At 36.9% G+C, this 12903-nt stretch overlaps 1 protein-coding gene across 1 annotated transcript in view; it reads right to left on the reverse strand.

Moving 5' to 3' along the window:
* LOC111337931 (uncharacterized) overlaps positions 1-12903 on the reverse strand; it is a 64523-nt gene extending 51620 nt beyond the window's left edge. Inside the window, exon 1 of the mRNA XM_022944324.2 lies at positions 12738-12903. The gene's annotated coding sequence lies outside the window, so the exon portion shown is untranslated. The remainder of the gene's footprint in view (positions 1-12737) is intronic.

The raw sequence follows: 12903 nt of genomic DNA on the forward strand, positions 1-12903 counted from the left end.
TTGTCAAGGCTTTCTGCATTGTGGGATATTCCACCATTCTCCATTTCACCGTTCCAAAGGTCATCTTGTTAAACTCAAGGTATCGTATTTCGAACCTAGCTCGCTTCGAAATGGTAAACTCTTTCTATTTGGATAAATTTTCCACGATTGCAGATCAAACCTATTTCGATGTTTCTGCAAGGAAAAGTTTTGTTCTTAAAACGTGCCGGAGACGCCACTGTAAACTATTTTGAGATGTTTACTAGTATCATCTTTTGTAGCGTCATGGCAAGAACTAAAAAACTGACAGTCAAAGACTGCATGTGGCTACTGGTAGAGAAAAATTTTTATAAATTCAAAAAAACGTGGAGATTGTGTAATGATGCTGGAAGTTAGTGTTGCAGAATATTTGTCTCACATGAAAAAACCTGCCGCAGCCCACATATTAATGAGTACCCTGTTCCACAAGAAAAATGATTGAAGAATATATTGTTTAATTGACATTCACCCAATATCTTAATGGTAACAAATAATAATATTAACAATAATAGTGATAATAGTAATTTAAAAGGGCTAGTTCGAAAGCCTCATGGTTCCCAAATCCTCTGAGCCCCAACACATGGTTCTTTTAATTTCACCTCTTAATTATAATTTTCTTATTTCATTGGAATTCCATTTTTGAAGACTTTTTTCTCATACAACCAGGCACTTCGCGTTTTAGGATACTCTGTCATTCCGCTGATCCCCCGTTCCTCCATGCCATTATTCTGTTGAATAACTCAAAGTGCTTACTCTCTCCGCAAATTTAGCGACATTTTTCGGTATAAGTCGCTGATTCAGACAGTAAAATGCTCTCTTTTCAAAGTAAAAAAAATTCCTTAAACCATTCATGATGACAGATCGCATCTATTGAGATATTTCCACAAGATTTAACTGATGCATTGATTGATGCTACTGTGAAATTATTTTGAGGTGTCAATCGTCTTTTGTAATGTCAAGGCAAGAACTGAAAATCTACGAAATTTGCTGACTTAAACGGTAAAATACTCTCCCTTCAAAGAAAAAAATTCGTCCAAGTTTCATGATGCGCCGATCACACCGGCTGGCTATTAAGATATTTTTGGCAAAGAAAACTCTTGCTTTTAATGGTGCACAATCCTGTGAGATGTTTTCCGTCTTTTGCTGTCTTCCGTAGTGTCACGGCAAGAACTGGAAACATAATGCTCTCGTGGCTATATGTCAATTACAAAATCACAAAAAGAGAGAACTCAACCGTAAATTGAGTGCGAATGTTGAACTACAAAGATATTCCGACAAAAACAATAAGTAGCATCGGGGAACATCAGGCCAAAACTGGGTCAAGATCGGAATTCTACCAAGCATAATTCGCTGATTCAAACGTAACATACTCTCTCTTCAAGGAGAAACTTCTTACTCTGAGTTTTCACGACGTGCCGATCACACATTTAGAAATTTCTGCAAGTAAAAGCTTTCTTTTTCACGTGGTATCCTGGAATAACTAAACTACTACTAATTAAATCTAATAACAAAAAATTAAAAACAATAACGAGGTGCCTGCTTTCCATGAACGCCGTGTGACTAATTCATTCATTTATTATCAAAAAGGAAACCCCTACAGCCGGATTTAAAACTAGGTAAGCTGTCCCACATCACCGCACCACTACAGCTGAAACTGTTTTTTAGAAAATTGGTGCGGGGGAGTGGAACAGCAAGTTTGCCCTCACAATTCCTAAGAGAGTAGGTAGATGATACAATGAATATATGAAGTCCATATATTTTGAACTGCGGTATTGAATACGTATGATGTACGATCCTTCGCAGTACATAGCGCTATTTATGCAATAGCGAAAATCAGACCTGAAAAAAATCAGGCCTGTACGGGATTCGAACCACTGACCTCTGCGATACTAGTGCAGCGCTCTACCAATTGAGCTAACAAGCCAACTGGGAGCAGGCCGTTAAGTTGATTCGCAATAAACCCGTAATGATAAATCAGATACAATGAATATATGAAGTCCGTATCAGTGGTTCGAATCCCGTACAGGCCGTATAGGTGTTTCTGCATTTCTGGCACGTTTTTAGATAAGGTTTCGTTTATTAAACCTCATTCTTCTTTATCTGTGCGGTTTGTTAATAAAAGACAACGTAGACAATAGATTGCCTTCGGTACTGAGGCTTCGTTTTAGAATAGTGTCGTTACATTCTGCACGATTAACTGAGTTATGCGATGTGGGTCACATGAGTAGGGAGAAATGAACTTTTAAAAAAGATACAAAAGGAAAGAAAAAATCGACCGTTATTCTGTTTAGGATTGTTTACTGAACAAATAAGATGCTTTCTGTAGCAACACAAGAACCACTATACGCTCTTCAGGGTCCGAAATTAACTTTTTTAGGCAGGCGCCAAGTGGCGACTGGAATTTTTTTTTTCAGTCGCCTTATGGAAAAATGTGGTCGCCAAAAAGTGACAACAAAATTTGTCCTTTGCAGCGAAACACAAGCCACACATTTAATCGATTTGGCTGAAAATCAAAGTTATTGTTTGTTTAATTATCGTGGCATGAAATAGTTAATCGCCCGCTGGCGACCGGTTGTGAAATTCTGGTCGCCAGTGCAAAGTTTTTAGTCGCATTGGAGACCAGGAAAGTGCAATTTCGGACCCTGCTCTTGAATCACAGAAACAGCAATAAAAGAAGAGATTTGATTGAATCTGCATACAAAACAATAGTTTTCTTTCGACACTACATGACAAACCTTTACAGCCTCCGCGTTAGAAGAGGCCGAATTTCATTTGGTAAAAAAAGAACCATCAAATGTCCGGCTTTCATTAGCTCGCTGTCGCATATTGAATGAAAGTTTATATTCAACTTACTCATCTCAAGAGGAAACACATATCGTTTGGATTCCTTCTTTGGAAATGGCGTTGAAACCAGATGAACAAGTCAACAAATGTGGCAGTCAAATCGCAAGAGTCACCTCTCCGTGACGAAAGGTTCACGTTACCGTGGCGGATTGAATCACAACTGTGTATATTTGTCCAGATTCGCCTTACAACAAGTCATTACACATCCTGTTTACAAAATATCTCTTTCGGCCCTCGAATTTTCGTGTAGGGCCCAGTTGCATAAGGGGCGGAAAACGCTATTCAACGGATAAATCGCTAACCAGCGGATAACTGAAAACAAAACGTACTCCGCCATCCACCAAATAAAGATTTATTCACTGGATAGTGTTATCCAACCTTCGAAAGACGAACTCTTGCACTCCGTGCTGGTTCCGAAATGGTTTGAGACACTCATCTTTAGAAGCCTTTTGACAATCTTGCGCACGACTGGTGTTGTTAGGACTTTTTGGATAGCTAGCAAGTCGTTGTAGAATGCAACTTTCGGTTCCACGTACAAATTTTCTCATACTTTGCTCCACGACTAATGTATCTCAGTCGGATTATATTGAGGTGTCACGTCTTGCGACTTAAATGTGAGCTATTTTTAAACTGTCCAAAACAAATAACAATTTAAAGAAATTGACTCAGACATATAACTGTTTCATAAATATAAGGCTTTTCAAAAGAGCTGATGTTCAGAATACAAAAATAATGAAGCCCGTAATCTCAGCCCAAACATGAAGGTTTCGATTCTATCACACATCAATAGAGGAGTTTAAGGTCAAAGACACAATATTTTCGTGGTGACCCTTGTAGTGTCGTATCTTAAGTATGTATTCATAATGGGAATAGATCGGCATGACTCCATGACTGTAGTTGATTATGAATATTAATGTAGTGAATTGTATTTAAGTGATGTGAACATTGATTAGAGGGCGTTGTTAGTTGTGATCGTAGAGCCGGAATATTGTCAGACTTTATTATTGTCTTGATTGTCAATATTCAGCCACAGAAGCAAAAGTAGGTCCGCAATGCGTACACGTGTGGCTTACGAAATTGAGCTGCTTTCTAGTGTCTGATGTCTTATTGAGTTTCTATAAGACCTAATATCTGATTACGGTTAGATAGTTTTCAAAATTGTTCCTGTTCATCGATAAAATAAGATAACTGGCATACAATAGTTTTAAAATGTTCATTTTCAAGATGAGGTTTAATGGCCAAACTTTGTTAAGGAGGCCTCATTTTGACAGCAAAGGTTGCACATGTAACCTGAAGATTTTAGGAACTAAAAAAAGCGTCAGCATCATCTCCCATAGTGGCCTAATAGATTCAGTCATGATTATGTTTAGGTAACAAAGTGGATTTGGGTTCTGAAGTTTGTAGGTTGATTGTCTTTTCCAAGGCAAGTGATGTGAAATTAACTCTAGGGAAGCATTTCATATGAAAATTTTTAGCATTTTGTGTACCAGTACACGAGGACAGAATTTTCCAGAAGGGCAGAAACATTCGGGAAATGATCAAATCTACACTAGAAGCCATTTGGAGCTTGATTTGGTTTGAATGTACGACTAATTTTGGACAATACATACATGTAAAGTAACACAATGCTGAGCGTAGGTTTCTATTATTCATTAGGGCACAAAATTATATTTTCAGTTTGTTGAAAGGAAAATGTTTACTCCAATTATTGTTTTTGGGGTTTTGTGGGACTGTATTTTCAATAAAGAACACAGAAAAATTTAGTTGGGGTAGGTGGATATGGGGTTGCAAATGGAAGAATCTAGGGAAAAAATAGGTGCATGACAAGATCAGAACACAAGCAATATTTTAATGGATCATATGTTAGGTAGTACTACGAAGTAACAACACATTAAAACTGCTAATATTTTTAACCCAATAGGATTCACAATTTGACCTGGAGGTTTTATTTAACAGAAAGTTTAATAGAGATAAGTGTCACCATAATAGATTTCAGAAACAGTAATCAGAGACATAACTTAAACACAACAGAGTTCAATGTGCCGGTGAGCGCATGATGGTATCATATGATTTGAAGTACCAGAATCTTTCAAGTTTTCTTATTGTTGATATTGTTATTTCATCGGCCAGTGTGTTTCCCAAATTCAAGCTATGTGGAGACATGAAATGAAAAGGTGCACTTGACATCATCATGTAAATGGTCAACATGTTATCAAAATTTTCCCTTCAGCTGAAATCTTACTCGGGAATGCAATTTTGTCAGTTTCTATCAATATACCTAAAAAATTCAAGCTTTTGTTTATTTTGGTCCGCTACTATGTGTAGCAATCAGCACAACCTAATTTGTGTAAGTCTGATTGGTTTCTAGTGTGATCTATTGTTGCTGAGCCGACCAGTGGTTTACATTTGTACTTGAGTAATTACTTTTGCACTTTTGATTCATGAAAAAGACACCTGGCTGTTTTCAGCCAATCAACAGTGTAATTTTTCATGTACCGTTTTTATTCAATTATAAGACGCACTCGGTTATAAGACGCACCCCAAACTTGGCAAATTAGTCAAGCCAAGTTCCCAAACGGAAGTTTTGTGAAAATACTCGGTTATAAGACGCACCAAAAGGTTGAGAGTTGACAAAAACGGCCGGATAGACGAAAAAGGTAGGTTTTGTCTCCACATTGTTTATTCAGAGACGGAACTATTCGAGCGAGCGACACAAACACGATTCTAGGAATTTGAAATGTGGTTCGAACGATTGTTTTGTAGTCATGGATATCATGCTACCGAACACGTGCTGCTAAGAATGTATGAAAATTTCCGTTTGTTTCCTTTTGCAGTAAATGTTTGCTTTTGTTATTGATCTTTTGAAGTAGATCAGTGTTCTAAAGCAGTATTCCTTTTTAATTTATAGGAATAAAGGGTTGGATTATACGCAATCTTCGCTACATCTCAGACCAAAAAGTCCTGCTCGTGTCGGATTAGTTTCGTGGTCATTTGACGGATGCCGTATAAGAAACGGTTCTTTCAGAACCACCACTATGGCTCTTTTCTGACCCACACTAGTTTTCTTTTAGAACCACCAGATCTAAAAAAGTTAATGACCAACAATTAGTGTTCTTTTCATGTCGTTGTAACTGTAAGTTCTGCTAAAATTGTGATCTCAAGATTTTGTTGCGCGAAAATACTCGGTTATAAGACGCACCCCAAGTTTTGAGCAGATTGAATAAATACGGTAAATCAGTATTGTAATGAATTAACCAAAACCAAACAAGTAACTGAAAAGGAGTTGTAGTCTACCAAATAAAGACCTAATACACATGTATTGTTACCAAGTTTAAATATCAATGCTCATCTGAACCATTATGTAGAGAATTTAGAAGACTGCCAATCTTACAGGAAGTCAAGAAATGTTAAGGTCTGAATAATTCTGGACATTACTTGGAAAACATATAATAATAATCATATTTCAGTTGTAACATTGAACTATTAGGCTCCATAAGCAATGGAATATAGGCATTGTAGAAAATCATTTGTGAAAACCAAAACATCACATCATTCCACATTTTGCGTTATCCAAAAACTTGTTTCAATACTGGCAAGTATAATACATTTAAATAGAACATCATAAGCATTCAACTTCAATAATGATCCTTAAAACGTGATAAGATATCCTTTGTTTTTACGAAATTGTCATTAAAGCCAAGCCTTAACCAGTATTGTACAATCGAGATTCCCATACTTTTGTCGTTTTGAAATATGCCTCCGTCAGTGAATTCTCAACAGTGCAAGGAGAATGCAACTACAAGACAACTCATTTCACTTTATGGCACTTCCAGCAAGCTTCAGACAGTTTCAAACACTTTCAAACTCTTTCAGAGACTCAGTGGTACAACCCGCACCGATAGATTAAACCGATAGTTGTTGGCTTGCGAGAGTGCAATGACTCCTTTCAGTACAGGAGACCCATACAATCTGTTTGTGTAGCCGATTGTTATTTTGTAGTAAATGTCGGCTATACGGCCCGACACCTTTTCCAACGTGTCGCTGAACACAAAAATTCGGCAATTGGCAAGCATTTTCATGAAGCGCATGGTAGGAGGGATCGTTTGAATGATAGTCATTTTAAGATTCTGAGAATGTGTCAAAGCAAATTTGATTGTTTAGTGTTTGAAATGCTTTATATTAAGAAATTCAAACCTAATCTGAACGTGCAAACGGACTCCATACGTGCTAAACTTTTTGTTTAACCCGCAGATTATTTTTTCTTAGTGTTCGTTTTTGACTTGATAATGACGTTATGTTAACGTCGAAACGTCGTCGATTTTAGCTTTCTATAGCTTTTCGTCGTTTTTAAATTTTACAATGTTATCAAGCAACGTTTTGTCGCAAGTTTTTTATCGTCAAATGTAGTAAATGTACCAGATTTACCGTGTGCCTCACCTATATCGATATATTGCTGACTATGTATATAAATCAATGATAAATAAACGTTGAATTACCTTACCTGTGGTGTATAGTCGCCCTTTTGCCTCAAAAATGATTTTTTGAGCGATTTTGAACAAGTTTGAGTTCGTCGTTGACTATCTCTTAAAATAGTAGGACCAATGCAATCTGTTTGAGTAGCCGATTGTTATTTTACAGTAAATGTACCAGATTTACCGTTTGCCTCACCTATAGCAATATATTGCTGACTATGTATATAAATCAATGATAAATAAACGTTGAATTACCTTACCAGTGGGGTTTAGTCGTCCTTTTGCCTCAAAAATGCTTTTTTGAGAGATTTTGAATAAGTTTGAGCTCGTTGTTGACTGTCTCTTATGATAGGTGGTTTGCAACCAATCTCTAGAGACACTGGTAACAATGGTGAAAGGAACAAATGCTGGTGGACGAACAAAAGTAGCTAGTGAGATATCTATTGTTTACGTCCACCAATATGGCTGCAATGACGTTAAGTGCAAACCAACAAAAGAACGACAAGGGTGGAAATCTTGTTTTGAAAGGGTTCCAGGGCCCGAGCGATTTTTTCCCCCGAAAATCGCATCGCTCCACTTTCAAACTTCGTCGCATTTAGGTCAAAAGATTCACAATTCTCCTCGTACCTTTCATCGAAAATCCATCCAAACGGACCGGAGCTAGCCCTCGAAGAAAATCAATATCCCACAGCATTAGAGCGTCTAGGATTGGTGGCAAGATTGTCATGTGCCAGCCAGATATTTTGAATTTATCATCGTTTAACGTCGTTCAATCAGAAAAGGGCAATCAGCGTGAAGGTGTCTTCACGAAAACCGAAGACACTAAGACCCCGAAAACTAAGACCCCGAAAACTAAGACCCCTCGTCTTTTCATTGATTTTCACTTTTCCGGTGGTTCTTAGTTTTCGTAACTACGAAAGCTCATTACGAAAACTAAGACCACATCTTATTTTTCCTGTTTATCAATTTTATTTTATTTTAATAAATAGAATATGTTGAAATGTAAAAAGCGAATAATAGACAGCAATTAGCACCCCGTCTTTTCAATGATTTATCACTTCTCCAGGTCTTAGTTTTTGTAATTACGAAACCTCATTACGAAAACTAAGACTCCATCCCATTTTTCTAATTTATCAATTTTTTGAAGGTGAGCGGGAGAGTTTATACATCGTCTTGATTTGTTGCTTTTCCGGTTGGATCTAAGAACCTGGTTGCTTTAACATTATGTGGGATTTTCTATAACCTTTCCTTGGGTTTCGAAGTATTTTCTCGCGCGATGGGTGATTTTTAAACTTCCTCCCAGACACTGAACTATTTCAGGGTTTGCACACTTTATAAGAAGTGTCGTTACTTGTAAAACGGAAAACGTTTTTTATCACGTTTCAGGTAGGATCTTAAGCAGTTGAACACCAAAATAGCGCTAACTCGCCGAAAACGCTTCAAAATGGCCCGAGACGCTGGTAATCAACAAAGAAAACAACAAGACAATAAGGTAAGTCCATTTTATTTCAAAACAAGACATTTTTTCTCTCTTTTAAGGCAAATCGATAACATCCCTTACAAACCTTTATAAATATAAAACGTTGCGCAACACTGTAAGAGTCACGTCCGCTTTTCTAGTAGTGAGCTTGGGCTGCCTGTGGTTGAAATTACAATTATTGGATGGGCCAAAATGCCACGCGGCTAGAGCTATGAAGAATTTTCGTAAATTTAAGCTTCCCCAGCTTATACGAAAAGGGAAATCGGCTGAAAATGACGGGATTCCCCGATTCGAATTTAACAAGCTGTCAATTAAAGAGCGAATTGGGCAAGGTTCCTTTGGCGATGTCTACACAGCAGAGTTCAAGGCTGCGGGAAATGACAAAACCGAGACAGTGGTGATTAAAAAAATGATAAATGCCCTGGATTCGTTATTACGAAAACTAAGATCCCTCCTGAAATGTGATAAAAAAAGAAACGTTTTCCGTTTTACAAGTAACGACACTACTTATAAAGTGTGCAAACCCTGATTAAGTTTGAACTGTTCCATCCAAAAAATTTCTTCAAGTTCCATTATTTTTGCATCTTGTAGAACGATTCAATTCTAAAAATAGCTTAGCGTCTGGGAGGAAATTTAAGAATCGCCCGTCGCGCGAGAAAATACTTCGAAACCCAACGAAAGGTTATAGAAAATCCCACTTATTGTTAAGGCAACCAGGTTTTTCGATCCAACTGGAAAAGCAACAAATCAAGATGATGTATAAACTCTTCCGGCTCACCTTCAAAAAATTGATAAATAAGAAAAATGAGATGGGGTCTTATTTTTCGTAATGAGGTTTCGTAATTATGAAAACTAAGACCTGGAGAAGTGATAAATCATTGAAAAGACGGGGTGTTAATTGCTGTCTATTATTCGCTTTTTACATTTCAACATATTCTTTTTATTAAAATAAAATAAAAGTGATAAACAAGGAATATAAGATGGGGTCTTAGTTTTCGCACTGAGCTTTCGTAACTAAGACCCATTACTAAGATTTACATGGGATGGAATAGAACGGGATGTAATTCCCGTTATATTGGCGAAACTAGTCGCCACTTCTCTGCTAGGATAAAGGAGCACACGGAAAGCGATAAGAACTCGCATATTTTTAAGCATTTCAACACATCTCCTTCTTGTAAGAACAAATACTCCCTTTCTTGCTTTAGAATTCTGGATTTTGCTAACAACTCATTTGACTTAGAACTCAAAGAAGCTTTTTATATAAATAAGATCAAACCTGAACTTAACAAACAATTACAGCATTATAACACTTTTCTAGCGTTTTAGTTGGCTTACTGTGTTTTGCGAAACGAAACCAAACGAAGCGAGTAAACCCGTACTGTATTTTGCGAAACCAGCTCTTCGATGACTCTAGCGATATATAACTTATTTCTTCCGATTCTTAAACACTATTCGTAGATACAACTCGATGCAGTGATGATTTGTAAGTAAAGAGTTTGAGCGAAAAGGTCAGAAGTGCGCCGTTTCGCAAATTACAGATATGTAAATCTGTAATTTGAGAAACGAGCTCTTTGAAGACTCTAACGATATGTAACTTATGTCTTCCGATTCTCTAACACTTTTCGTAGATACAACTCGATGCAGTGATGATTTGTAAATAAAGAGTTTGAGCCAAAAGGTCAGAAGTACGCCGTTTCGCAGATTGCAAATATGTAAATCTGTAATTTGCGAAACGGCGCACATCTGACCTTTTGGCTCAAACTCTTTATTTACAAATCATCACTGCATCGAGATGTAACTACGAAAAGCGTTATAGAATCGGAAGAAATAAGTTACATAGCGTTAGAGTCTTCAAAGAGGTCGTTTCGCAAATTACAGATTTACATATCTGAATTTGCGAAACGGCGCACTTCTGACCTTTTCGCTCAAACTCTTTATTTACAAATCATCACTGCATCGAGTTGTATCTACGAATAGTGTTTAAGAATCGGAAAAAATAAGTTATATATCGCTAGAGTCTTCGAAGAGCTGGTTCGCAAAATACAGTACGGGTTTACTCGTTTCGTTTGGTTTCGTTTGGTTTCGCAAAATACAGTAAGCTTTTTAGTTCACACCTTTGATGTTTGGTGTCACGTTGTAATTAGTAACCGCTTTTGTATTACATCATACTGTAAATATTTTATTCATCTACTTGTCTGTTATATAATTACTCACGTTCTGTTACTCATTGATTGAAGATGGCATAAGCATGCCGAAACATGTCTCTCAAAAAAGTTGTCTATTTCTTACAATATTTATCATACTTGCTACAACTACGATCTTATACAGATAAATAAATAAATCCGATCGGGCCATAATGTGGCTACACAATTTGTGTAAGCCACACAAAAATGAAAATAGTTACGATATGATTGTGCTAGACTGTTTTTCTATTCATGCCACTTTTAGAATTAAAGGCTTTCAATTCCAGAGAGAAAAAGCAATCCTTTTGCTCGCCCTGGCAAAGTTACATTTAAAAGTTTGCTGATGGCAAATCTAATCCTCGTACCATCACAACTAAACGAATTTACATTGTAATGAGTAGGGAAACGAAGACGACTGAAATATTTCCTCTGAAAGCAATGTTGAGAATTTCATCGTTTAACGGTTTGATTTTCCACGAAGAGTTCATGGGTCTGAACATAGTATGTTCCATTATGCGTGCGTTTCCATTAGTTGTGCCATGCCTAAGAGTTTTAATTACCCGGGTTCAAACCATTTACTGTAGTGTTGATCGCGTCTGAATCTGTCTGTGCTTTGTTATGTCGCGTGAAGTTACGTGACATTTATGATAGTGGAGTTGAGTCGCGTCAATTGCAAGTCGAGTCGTGCACTGTTGTTAACGTTAGTTTCTTTTAAAAGCATCCCTTTTCTATACTTAAAGTATCCTCCTTTATGAACATGTCAATTTAACAAATCTTCAATTGATAAGGAAGGAGCAGTTTCTCGATCTTAATGTTTTCGTAGTTAACACTTGATTAGACAGATATAAAATTCAAAAGGACCGTCTGCAATATTTGTTTTTTCCATGAAAGAATGCGTGGCACTCCCGATATTAAGTCCATTGAATGCAAAATGCAAAGTACTTTAAACGCAAATATCTTCGTCGAATATACTGTACTTAAAATGAATAGTCCTAAAACCACGTCTGGCACAGTTTTATTGAAGGATTTGTACTTTTACCTTCACATTGTTAGTGGTAAATCTCTGGAAAGATCTTTAGGATGTTTTAGTCCTAAACACAGTCTATATTTTCGCCATTGTTCACTTTTAACAAACTATAATAAGAAGCGAAAGGAATAAGAAAGAAGCTATATACTAAGCTTGGAAATGAATATAAGAAAAAGTATTTCATCAAGTAGGGGTTTATGCGGAAATCTTATAACTTATACTTGTTTCAAACCAATTCATAACTAAATCATGCACATTCAATAGGAATCTGTTGCAAAGACCAATTACACTGCTTAGTCGGCTTCAGATGTTTAGGTAAGAACAAACCATTCGGAGAACAAAGTGTATTTACTTTTTGCATGAACAGCTATGAGCTGTGCTACTATATCCTCTGAGTATGTTGGAATGAAATTAAAGAATCAAAACAAAAAGAAATCAACTGCTTTGTTCTCTGGAATGTTGACTGAACGAAGAAGATGGCTACAGCGACAAAGTAACCACAAAAGAGCTCATGAATCAAAGACAGACGAATCAATAAAAACATTTGATTGAATCTAAATTCAATACAAATCCATTTATTAACGATACAAAGTGTTTCAGCCGCTTTGTAAGAATACGCTAAATAACAAAATGAATAAACGACCATGGTATGTAAACTTTCGCATATACACGCCGTGGCATATTAAATGAAAATTTATACTAAAGTAACTCACCTCCAAATGAAACACAACCCAACAAAGAAGTAGCCTCGTTTGGATTCTTTCCTCAGAAGTTGCGCTGAAAGCAATTTAACACGTCAACAAATGTGACAGTCAAACAGAAGATCGCGAATCGCATGTTAATGATGGCAGCCGATCGCAGCCGATCGCAGCGATCTGT

Source organism: Stylophora pistillata, chromosome 3, assembly GCF_964205215.1.
Source record: "Stylophora pistillata chromosome 3, jaStyPist1.2, whole genome shotgun sequence".
NCBI classification, from domain to species: domain Eukaryota; kingdom Metazoa; phylum Cnidaria; class Anthozoa; order Scleractinia; family Pocilloporidae; genus Stylophora; species Stylophora pistillata.